Source organism: Carassius carassius, chromosome 38 (genome assembly GCF_963082965.1).
Source record: "Carassius carassius chromosome 38, fCarCar2.1, whole genome shotgun sequence".
NCBI lineage: Eukaryota > Metazoa > Chordata > Actinopteri > Cypriniformes > Cyprinidae > Carassius > Carassius carassius.
This window is the reverse complement of record NC_081792.1, coordinates 13,304,838-13,317,771: the sequence shown is the minus strand read 5'-3', so window position 1 is coordinate 13,317,771 and position 12,934 is coordinate 13,304,838.

Sequence of the window (12,934 nt, the reverse complement as noted above, 5' to 3'; positions counted from 1 at the left end):
CGAAAGTAGGCTTCTATTTTTACCAGGAGCGATTATTTTTATTTCTTAGTTTCTTGTACTGTACAAGTGAGACACTGTGCGTGTGTGTGCGCATGTGTGCATGTGTGTGTGTGTGTGTGTGTGAGCTGGGGGCAGGACTGTCAATTACTCGCAGTGAATTTACTGTTAAATCCTGTTTACTGTTAAATACTGTTAAATCTGGCAACACTGGATCTTCTTGTTTTACATGTAGAGTTTCTAATTAAGCATATCCTAATGTTTTTCTGTAGTTATTCGTGACAGATGTTTGTGATTGGTTAGTTGAGGCTGAGCCTTTTCTAATTAGATATGATTATGATTTTGCTGATCAAATGAATTTTTTTGTAATATATTTGATGGAATTCCATTATAAAAAAAGGTTGAGTATAACATTGTTTCGCTAAATGCCTCTTTATAAATGCAAGGTAAGGCTACAGTGTTGGTAATTTAATATATAAAATATAAATTTTATGAGACTTTTTCTGGAAATGTAATTCCTATGTTAATTCATATATGACGCTTCGTGCAGTGTAAACGAATCTTTTCGTGGAATTTAAATCAGTTTGTAGTGCAGTAAGTTAAAAACATAATCTGTTTTTTAATGTAACACTTACATTTGATGCTACGTTCTTGCCAAATGCATGAATACACAAAAAGCAATTTGTCAGACACTGCACGCGAGCGACTTAGTAGTCCACACAAGCAAAACCACTGGATGTTGCTCAATGCTCATCACAACAGATCGGAAACAACTGTAAAATGTAGGAACTAAATATTTTGAGTAAAGGTTTTTTTTCTTTCTTTTAGGGACAGGCATACAATGAAATCTGCCTTATCAGCTCAATGTAAATGGTTAAACAATTATGACACGGACCAACCTCAAAACTGACGGGAAACAACAGACATAGAAGTTACATGTTTGATTTGACCACCATAGTGATAAATTAATGATGTAACAAGTTACTTGCCCCAATATTATTTAACATAACCTTTTGTGAATAACAGTTCAACTCTTCAGTTAACATCTACCTTCATTATGTTGGTAACCTTGGCTGAATATAGTGTGGGTTTTATTATTTATTTAACATTAATGTTCCTGTAGCTCAAGTGGTAGAGCATTGCGTTATCAAGCGCAAGGTTGGGGGTTCGACTCCCCGGGAACACATGATAGGTAAAAATTGTTAGCCTGAATGAACTGTAAGTCGCTTTGGATAAAAGCGTCTGCTAAATGCATAAATTTAAAATACAAAAGCCACTGCTAGAAAAACAATGATGTAATGAATAATCAGTGATTTGTTCAATGTTTTGGTAATATTTTCCACATTTTCCATTAAAGCCTAAAAATGATCAAATCTTGCAGATGTAAAGCTGCATGACTTCTCCTCTGAAAAGCAGGATGTCACAAGTATGTCCCCCACTGAAGGACACAGTGGTTTCTGAAGTCCGTCCAACAGCCTGATTAGCAGCATTCCAGTGCATTAACATTTACATTCATGCTTTACATTTATTCAACACGACTAGCACTGGGACTAGGTATGTATTTGGGAGCCAGCATTGTGAGTCACCCAGCTGGTTATAAACAGGGTCAGCTGAGGTCAGCACATACATAAACACACACCTACTGTACACCCTCACTCAGACCAGTAACTACACGCTCTACATGTCAAGTCAAGTCACCTTTATTTATATAGTGCTTTAAACAAAATACATTGCGTCAAAGCAACTGAACAACTTTCATTAGGAAAACAGTGTGTCAATAATGCAAAATGATAGTTATTAATTAATGCAGCCTAAAAATCCTTTAACGGATTTGGATATTAAAAGCATATTAGTATGTTATGTGTAAGCCAGGTTAAAGAGATGGGTCTTTAATCTAGATTTAAACTGCAAGAGTGTGTCTGCCTCCCGAACAATGTTAGGTAGGTTATTCCAGAGTTTAGGTGCCAAATAGGAAAAGGATCTGCCGCACGCAGTTGATTTTGATATTCTAGGTATTATCAAATTGCCTGAGTTTTGAGAACGTAGCGGACGTAGAGGATTATAATGTAAAAGCTCATTCAAAAACTGATGTGCTAAACTATTCAAGGCTTTATAAGTAATAAGCAATATTTTAAAATCTATACGATGTTTGATAGGGAGCAGTGCAGTGTTGACAGGACCGGGCTAATATGGTCATACTTCCTGGTTCTAGTAAGAACTCTTGCTGCTGCATTTTGGACTAGCTGTAGTTTGTTTACTAAGCGTGCAGAACAACCACCCAATAAAGCATTACAATAATCTAACCTTGAGGTCATAAATGCATGGATTAACATTTCTGCATTTGACATTGAGAGCATAGGCCGTAATTTAGATATATTTTTGAGATGGAAAAATGCAGTTTTACAAATGTCAGAAACGTGGCTTTCCAAGGAAAGATTTGCGATCAAATAGCACACCTAGGTTCCTAACTGATGACGAAGAATTGACAGAGCAACCATCAAGTCTTAGACAGTGTTCTAGGTTATTACAAGCTGAGTTTTTAGGTCCTATAATTAACACCTCTGTTTTTTCAGAATTTAGCATTAAGAAATTACTCGTCATCCAGTTTTTTATATCGAAAATGCATTCCACTAGTTTTTCAAATTGGTGTGTTTCACCGGGCCGTGAAGAAATATAGAGCTGAGTATCATCAGCATAACAGTGAAAGCTAACACCATGTTTCCTGATGATATCTCCCAAGGGTAACATATAAAGTGTGAAGAGTAGCGGCCCTAGTACTGAGCCTTGAGGTACTCCATACTGCACTTGTGATCGATATGATACATCTTCATTCACTGCTACGAACTGATGGCGGTCATATAAGTACGATTTAAACCATGCTAATGCACTTCCACTGATGCCAACAAAGTGTTCAAGTCTATGCAAAAGAATGTTGTGGTCAATTGTGTCAAACGCAGCACTAATATCCAATAAAACTAATAGAGAAATACACCCACGATCAGATGATAAGAGTAGATCATTTGTAACTCTAAGGAGAGCAGTCTCAGTACATGATACGGTCTAAATCCTGACTGGAAATCCTCACATATACCATTTTTCTCTAAGAAGGAATATAATTGTAAGGATACCACCTTTTCTAGTATCTTGGACAGAAAAGGGAGATTCGAGATTGGTCTATAATTAATTAGTTCTTTGGGCTCAAGTTGTGGTTTTTTGATGAGAGGCTTAATAACAGCCAGTTTGAAGGTTTTGGGGACATATCCTAATGACAATGAGGAATTAATAATAGTCAGAAGAGGATCTATGACTTCAGGAAGCACCTCTTTTAGGAGCTTAGATGGTATAGGGTCTAACATACATGTTGTTGGTTTAGATGATTTAACAAGTTTATACAATTCTTCCTCTCCTATAGTAGAGAATGAGTGGAACTGTTCCTCAGGGGGTCTATAGTGCACTGTCTGATGCGATACTGTAGCTGACGGCTGAATGGTTGCAATTTTATCTCTAATAGTATCGATTTTAGAAGTAAAGTAGTTCATAAAGTCAAATTACTGCTGTGGTGTTGGGAAATGTCAACAGGTGTTGAGGCTTTATTTTTCGTTAATTTAGCCACTGTATTGAATAAATACCTGGTGTTATGTTTGTTTTCTTCTAAAAGAGAAGAAACGTAATCGGATCTAGCAGTTTTTAATGCTTTTCTGTAGGATAGGTTACTTTCCCGCCAAGAAATACGAAATACCTCTAGTTTTGTTTTCCTCCAGCTGCGCTCCATTTTTCGGGCTGCTCTCTTTAGGGTGCGAGTATGCTCATTATACCATGGTGTCAAACTGTTTTCCCGAACCTTCCTTAAACGCAGAGGAGCAACTGTATTTAAAGTGCTAGAAAAGAGAGAGTCCATAGTTTCTGTTACATCATCAAGTTGTTCTGATGTTTTGTATATGCTAAGGAATTTGGATACATCAGGAAGATAACTTAAAAAGCAGTCTTTTGTGGTAGAAGTGATTGTTCTTCCATACTTGTAACAAGAAGTAGAATTTACAATTTTGGCTATATGAAGTTTGCACAGAACTAAATAATGATCTGAGATATCATCACTTGGCTGAATAATTTCAACACCATCAACATCAATTCCATGTGACAGTATTAAATCTAGAGTATGATTTCGACAATGAGTAGGTCCTGAAACGTGTTGTCTAACCACAATAGAGTTCAGAATGTCTATAAATGCTGGTCCCAATGCATCTTTTTTCATTATCAACATGGATATTAAAATCACCAACTATTAAAACTTTATCTGTAGCCAGAACTAACTCAGATGTAAAATCACCAAACTCTTTAATAAAGTCTGTATGGTGCCCTGGTGGCCTGTATACAGTAGCCAGTACAAACATAGCAGGGGATTTATCATTAACATTTGTTTCTCTGGATAATGTTATATGAAGCACCATTACTTCAAACGAGTTATACTTGAAGCCTGCCCTCTGAGAAATCCCAGTCCCAGTTGTGCCATGCAGTTCCAGAGGGTTTTATGATCTCACATAGCAAATAATTAATCTGTCACTGAGATATTTAAGGTCATAGAACACATTCGGTTTCAAGAAGTAGGAGGTATGCAGGTAAAGTAAAGCAGGTAAACTCTTTTAAAGAGTGTTTCCACTGTTTTTGTTCATACAATTAAAGACAATTGGTTTCAAAACTACACTGGACCCTACTGATTTTCATTGCATGGAATAACAAAATCTACAATGATAAAAAAAAGTCTAATCTTTCCACTTTAAGAGCATGTAATGATCTTTAGTTGGTACTGTGTGAGGAATTAAGCCATTTTATTAACATTTTAAAAAGTGCAGATGAAAAATGATCAGAGTGTGTCATACTTTACTAGTATTCACCTTAGATACTGCATCTTAACATATTTTTTTTTCATTCTCAGCATAAGCTAAATAAAAAATGTCACCATCAGACAAGAAAATTCTATACTTTAAGCATATTCCTGCTTTTAGAAATATGGCGAGGATAATGCATAACCTCCATTTGAAGTTTGACAATACTCTGTGTGTGTGTTCGACTGGCTGAGAATATCTTTGTCTTTGGCCCGTATCTTCAATTGCTCTTTCGTGCCAATGCCCACAAAAGACCCTCAGCCCTGTCAGCTCTGAGAACTCTGAAATATCAAGCCCCATTTTGTGAAGGTGAAACTGGAGATAACAGCTCTATCTTTCTATCTGTTTTCTGCATTATCAGACCTGTCTGATACTCCAGCACCTCTGAATGCCTTAGAATCTCCAATATCACTTGCATTTATAATCTAACATGGCTCTGAATGTAAATGGCTATATAATACCCCTAAAGAAAGTCTATTCCCACTGGTCAAAAAACCCTAAGGCCTGAAATCTCCAAGTATATTAGATATGACAAGAAAATATGCTTTAGCTTGCTCAGTTCAAAACTGTCTTGTTTAACACAGTTGTACATCTGTGTTTGTGTGACATCAGCATATCGGAATGATTTCTGAAGGATCATGTGACACTGAAGACTGGAGTAATGTTGCTGAAAATTCAGCTTTGCATCACAGGAATAAAATGCATTTTAAAATACATTAACATAGAGAACAGTTGTTTTCACATCAACATTAGCATTAAAAGATCTCAAACTTTTAAACAGTAGTGTACTGTATATTGAGTACACTGTAAAACAATTACCGTGAATTTAATGGTAAAAGACTGTAAAAATGGCACAGTAAAAACCTGTTAAATGGTTTAGTAGTAGTTCCCCTACTATATACAGTGAAAAACTGTACCGGACATGTAATTTTACAGTTGTATACCGTTTTTTTAAAGTGAAAAAGACTGTATAATTTACAGTGAATAATTGTACATTGACGTTCCCAGAATTCCGAGATGTTTTTTGTTGAATTAACTATGTTTCTTCTTAGTTTTTTCTTGTCAGTTTTGTATATTAGGGTTGTATGTTAGACCTAATGTTGTTTAATGAATGTTTATTGCCTTATGTCAGTTTCACATGTGTTACCATGATGGTGTTTAGTGTTTGTGTGAATGAGACTGTGCACCTTCTATATACTATCTGACTAAAGGAACCAAACAAAGCCTGTCTATGTGTGTTTGCTCCAATGTCAGTGTGGCGAGTGGGGCGGGGCCGAGGGACGTGGGAACACAAGTGAGGCCGGCAGTGATTGGGCAAATCAGTGGCACCTGCGGCCCACCGCCGGTCTCACTCGTGTTCCCACGTCCCTCGGCCCCGCCCTACTCGCCACAGTCAGGCTGCATTGAACTCTGGGAGAGCCATCCAGAGCTGGAAGCCTGTTATTAGTTTAAATTGTACTCCATCCTCACCTGGAGTATCATCTATTAAAGGGATATTATAAGAAATAAAAGTAAAAGTGAGAGTGACGTGACATACAGCCAAGTATAATGACCCATACTCGGAATTCGTGCTCTGCTTTTAACCCATCCAAAGTGCACACACACAGCAGTGAACACACACACACTGTGAACACACACCCGGAGTTAAATTATGTTAGAAATCAAGTTTAGAAAAACGTGAGGGTGAGTATGAATTTCCTTTAAATAACCTATTCACTGTTTGTTCATCTCTTTCTGTCCAGATCTGACCTCCACGCCGGAGCAGGAGAACCAGCAGTGTGGGGTTTAACTCCACACAGGGTTACTGGCAGAGTCTGTCCTGTGAGTCAGCCTTGCCTAACATTTGTAAGAAAACCACCAAACACATGCCGAGCCGCTTGGTAAAGAGATGAGTGATCTGACTGGTCATTCATTCGTTTGAGCTTTTTTGTCCGTCCATCCAACCGTTTCCAATTCTCTTTGTCTCTTCCTCTAACATGTCTGACTTTTCCCAGTCTCTCCATTCAGCTGTTTTTCTCAAGTCTGGTCTAGTTAAAGCTTCAGCCCAGTATATAAAAGCCAGGATTACGTAAAACGTGTGTCATTTTCCAGCCCTCCTCTGTCAGATAGAGACTAGTGACTAATTGTTTCTTTGAGGGTCAGCATGGACTGTGAAGAGAAGAATGTGGACATGTCCTAAATTTTGCTCAAGTGCACAACAGCTCTGTCCCATCCAGAGTTTGAACTCCTGGCCCTGGTTATTAAAAACACACACACACACACACACACACACACACACAGATTCTCACAATGGGGGTGTGTGTAAATATAGAATGGGCTGGTCCATCAGCAACAATATAAGAAGACTAGGATTGGCTTGATACTATAAAGTTGGCTTGATTGAAATCAATACCAGTTTTTGTATGAATATTTTTAAATATAGAGTTTTTGATTAAAAACATAATTAAATTGGGTCTGGTCAGCAGCAGTTTTTTTTTTAATTGGTGTTTTTATTGCAGGACATAGATACAAAGTACCTTTTTGAATGTGAATGACTACTTCTTCAAGAGCGATTCACATGATGCTAAGAGCTTTCATTCAAACACCTTTTTCTCATTACTATGTCACAAAATAAATAGTTTTATTACAAAAATATAACTACAAAATAGAAAATAGTATAGAATTTTGATATCAGCAATTTATTTATATCTAGAAAATAATGATTGATTTGTCAGTACTGGACAGAAATGTACTATTGGTGCAGGCCTATTTTTTATTTATTCATTCATTCATTCATTTATTAATTCCCAAAATTAAAAAAAAAAACACTTTTGGGTTTAGCTAGGAGACCTTAAATTGATCAGAAGTGGCAGCAAATGCATTTAATGTTACAAATGTTATTTTATTTTTTTAATTCCTTCTCTTGAACTTTCTATATTCATCAAAGAATAAATATTTTTATTGGTATTTAACCAGATAAATACAAAATGGTACATTCAATGAAAAGCAAAAGATTACAGATTGTCTCAGTTTAACCCAATCCCTCCCACTAATATAATATAATATAATATAATATAATATAATATAATATAATATAATATAATATAATATAATATAATATAATATAATATAATATAATATAATATAATATAATATAATATAATATAATATAATATAATATAATATAATTATAAAGCTTTCCAGTTCTTATGGAAAGAACCAAGGCCATCTTAAACAACCTCAAACTTAAACAGCAGTCTGAACTGTAGTATTTACTTTTAAATCTGGGCATCCACCAGGTCACATAACAGGTCTGACCTTTTTGAACTTTCTTCCTTGTGTTTTAGGATGGCGGATGGTAGTTTGAGGATTGCGAAGAGCAGCATCCAGCAATCTGTAAGGTGTCAGGCCTTGTTCCCCAGCATCCTACTGGAGAATGGGATGAAGGATGTCCAGAGGTGAGAGTGTACTTCAACACACACATAATTCAGTTTTCATGTGTCTGATATTTTCTGTAAGCTGTTTAGAATCAGCTAGTGATGTCAAATCAGTGTTATTGTTTACTAAAACTATAACTATTAAAAATCATTTATGGATATGGATATACTGTATGAAATAAAATAAAATATAAATACATTATTTAAAAATTGGAAATGTTGCCTTGGAAACTAACCAACATAAATACCTTTAAGTTGAATTTCTAAAATTACTCAAAAACTGAAATAATCATACATTAAAGGGATAGTTCACCCAAAACTCTAAATTATGTCATTAATAACTCACCCTCATGTCGTTCCAAACCCATGAGACCTCCGTTCATCTTCGGGACACAGTTTAAGATATTTTAGATTTAGTCCGAGAGCTCTCAGTCCCTCCTTTGAAGCTGTGTGTACGGTATACTGTCCATGTCCAGAAAATTAAGAAAAACATCATCAAAGTAGTCTATGTGACATCAGAGGGTCAGTTAGAATTTTTTGAAGCATCGAAAATACATTTTGGTCCAAAAATAGCAAAAACTACGACTTTATTCAGCATTGTCTTCTCTTCCGTGTCTGTTGTGAGAGAGTTCAAAACAAAGCAGTTTGTGATATCCGGTTCACGAACGAATCATTCGATGTAACCGGATCTTTTTGAACCAGTTCACCAAATCAAACTGAATCGTTTTAAACGGTTCGCGTCTCCAATACGCATTAATCCACAAATGACTTAAGCTGTTAACTTTTTTAATGTGGCTGACACTCCCTCTGAGTTCAAACAAACCAATATCCCAGAGTAATTCATTTACTCAAACAGTACACTGACTGAACTGCTGTGAAGAGAGAACTGAAGATGAACACCGAGCCAAGCCAGATAATGACTCGCTCTCGAGTCAAGAACCGTTTCTGTCAGACGCATCCGATTCGAGAACCGAGGAGCTGATGATACTGCGCATGTGTGATTCAGCGTGAAGCAGACTGACACACAGAGCGTCTGAACCGAACCAACTTTTGGTGATTGATTCTGAACTGATTCTGTGCTAATGTTATGAGCCCAGGTAAACCGAAGGCTTGAATCAAGGGCAATCATCGCCAATGACGCCATTACGTCGAGCGCAAAAGAACCGGTGAACCATTTTCTTCAACCGGTTTATTGAATTGAACTGTCCGGAGAACTACTGGTGATCCGAAAACCGATGCAACCGGTTCTTGACTCGTGCACGAGTCAGTCTTTTGTTCGTTTTCTGGCTCGGCTCGGTGTTCATCTTCAGTTCTCGCTTCACATCAGTTCAGTCAGTTTACTGTTTGAGTAAATGAATTACTCCGGGATATTGGTTTGTTTGAACTCAGAGGGAGTGTCAGCCACATTAAAAAAATTAACAGCTTAAGTCATTTGTGGATTAATGCGTATTGGAGACGCGAACCATTTCAAATGATTCAGTTCGATTTGGTGAACTGAGGGTGAGTTATTAATTACATAATTTAGATTTTTCGATGAACTAACCCTTTAAATCTATGTTTAATTATAAACACAAAAACAAAATATTTCAGAATATTAATAAACACTCTAATTATATATAAATAATACTAAAATAAAACTAATGTAAATTTCTCAAATTAATCATTCTTGAATCATTTTTCAGTGATTCATTTAACATAGAGGTTAATAAAAATAACCTGAATTGGTTAGTGATTCACTCTGAATCATTCAAACAGAAACAGAAACTTAACTTGATTTATTTTGGAATAGTTTTTCCAGCATTATCTGCTGGTTTATTTGTCACCCATCATTAGTTTTTTCCTGTTTATATTTATTTATTTATTTATTTATTTGGTGCATGATTATTTGATAATGTGACCTGCTATTATGTAGAATAAAGCATCACCACTCTAATATGATTGAAGTTCAAATTTCAAAATAAAAGCACAGCAAGAACAAAAAATTAAAGTTGCATATGTACAGTTGCAAACGCACATTTACCATTCAAAATTCATTGCGTGAGAAACATATTAATAAAATGCAGTGATTCAGTGGAGGTCTTAATAAAAACTGTGCCAAACTGCTTTTTCCTGTCACATTACCGGCACTCTTGTGTCATCTGTTTTTCTACATTTCTGATGGGTTGTGCTTGATATGGGCTTTGTGTGGGGGTGAGGAGGGCAGACAGGCCGTGTGTCTGAAGGATGGAGAGCACGTCACGCCCAGAGAACAACGGATTGGTTCAGATCTGTTCTTTCGCTCTGTTCCTGTTCCTAAAGTCGTCTGCGAGAAGGACAAACGTGATGTTTATTGCCAAACAGAGAAAGTGTACTTTTTATAGATGCACACGTGCTAGCACGGTCATGTATGTGGGACACCCACACTTATTCAACTTATACTGTATGCAAAGGACAACCATTTACTTCTAATGAAATGGTTTTATATTCTACTGAAGGCAAAAGTGTGTCAAATGGTGAAAATTTAAAAAAATACACTTTCCTTTTAACCTAATCTCGATCTTGATTAAAGTTCAGAGTTGGCCATCAGTTGGCTGATTTTGTCCGTTTGTGGTTGTTAAAATGCTTGTTTCAGTCTGGTCTAGGTTATATGAAGGACATTGAAGTAAAGCAATTGAACTCAGGGTTAATTTAGGGCAGGTGTGAAAACAGCCAGATGCCTCTAGAGATTTGCAGCTAAAGCTGCATCCCAAATTGCCTGCTTTTTCAATGAACTATGAACTATTTCAACACCATCATCCCAACAACCCTCCAGACCAAACTGACCCAGCTCTCTGTTCCTAGCTTTATCTGTCAGTGGATCACCAGCTTTCTGACAGATAGGCAACAGTTAGTGAGACTGGGGAAATTCATGTCAAACAGCTGCTCCACCAACACTGGCGCCCCTCAGGGATGTGTTCTCTCCCCTCTGCTCTTCTCCCTGTACACCAACGACTGCACCTCTAAAGACCCCTCTGTCAAGCTCCTGAAGTTTGCAGACGACACTACAGTCATCGGCCTCATCCAGGACGGTGACGAGTCTGCTTACAGACAGGAGGTTGAGCAGCTGGCTGTCTGGTGCAGTCTTAACAACCTGGAGCTGAACACGCTCAAAACAGTGGAGATGACTATGGACTTTAGGAGAAACCCCCCTGCACTTTCCCCACTCACCATCATGAACAGCACTGTGGCTGCAGTGGAGTCATTCAGATTCCTGGGAACCACCATCTCTCAGGACCTGAAGTGGGACAATCACATTGGCTCCATTGTGAAAAAAGCCCAACAAAGGTTGTACTTCCTTCGCCAGCTGAGGAAGTTTAACCTGCCACAGGAGCTGCTGAAACAGTTCTACTCAGCCGTCATTGAGTCAGTCCTGTGTACTTCAATTACTGTCTGGTTTGGTTCAGCTACAAAATCAGATATCAGAAGACTACAGAGAACTGTTCGGACTGCTGAAAGGATTATTGGTGCTCCCCTGCCCACCCTCCAAGAACTGTACACATCCAGAGTGAGGAAAAGGACTCAGAAAATCACTCTGGATCCCTCACATCCAAGTCACCCCATCTTTGAACTTTTGCCATCTGGCCGGCGCCTCAGAGCCGCAAATACAAGAACAGCAAGGCACAAGAATAGTTTCTTCCCCCAGGCAATCTACCTCATGAACAGTTAAATGTTTCCCACTTAAACTTATGCTTATGCAAAAATGTGCAATATCCTTATATTTATTTGTTACCCCTCCATCCTAGAACATTCCTGCATCTCACTCAATCCTATTCCATTATCATTTATAGCACAATTGTTTATACACTTATTTATTTGCCAATTTGTAATTCTCCTGTAAATTTTTTTTTTTTTTTTTGTCTGTGTGTTGTTGTCTCTGTTTACTGGAAGCTTATATCACTAAAACAAATTCCTTGTATGCGCAAGCATACTTGGCAATAAAGCTCTTTCTGATTCTGATTCTGATTCTGATTTTCATGTGTGACAATATATAAATCATACCTAACTATAAGTGTTAAAATTGAATTTTTTAAGAGAGAAAAAAAATCACAGATAAGTCGCATTTATTAATACATTCAGAAATAATGTAAATAAAAATCAATCTTAAAAAGAATTGTTTACAAACATTTATAAACATTACATTAATTACTTATTTCCTGTACACTGCTTACTTTGTAGTGCACGCTAAATATGACATATAAATCCTATACTACACACTACAAACCATAACAATTTAATTTTTTGAGGAAAAGCTGCTTTATCTATTTCAGCATGGTACTATTGTTCTATCAAGTCTTTGTCCTTTTATATAAATAATGTATCTGCATGTCAGATAAAGCCTTGCACCATCAGTTTTCATATGTTTTGAGTGTATATGCAGGGCTAGAGAAGGAAGGACAGCTGTTGTTATAAAATCACAGATCAGGAGCAGAGTTTGGTAATTGAATGCAATAGTATGGTAACTGAATAATATAATTATCTAGTATTCACTACCTTTCAAAAGTAAGAAGTCTATCGTGCTCTTTATTAAAAATACAGGAAAAACTGTAATATTCTGAAAATATTACTGCAATTTAAATAACTGTTTTCTATTTTCATATGTCCCAACAGACCTGGGCTAGC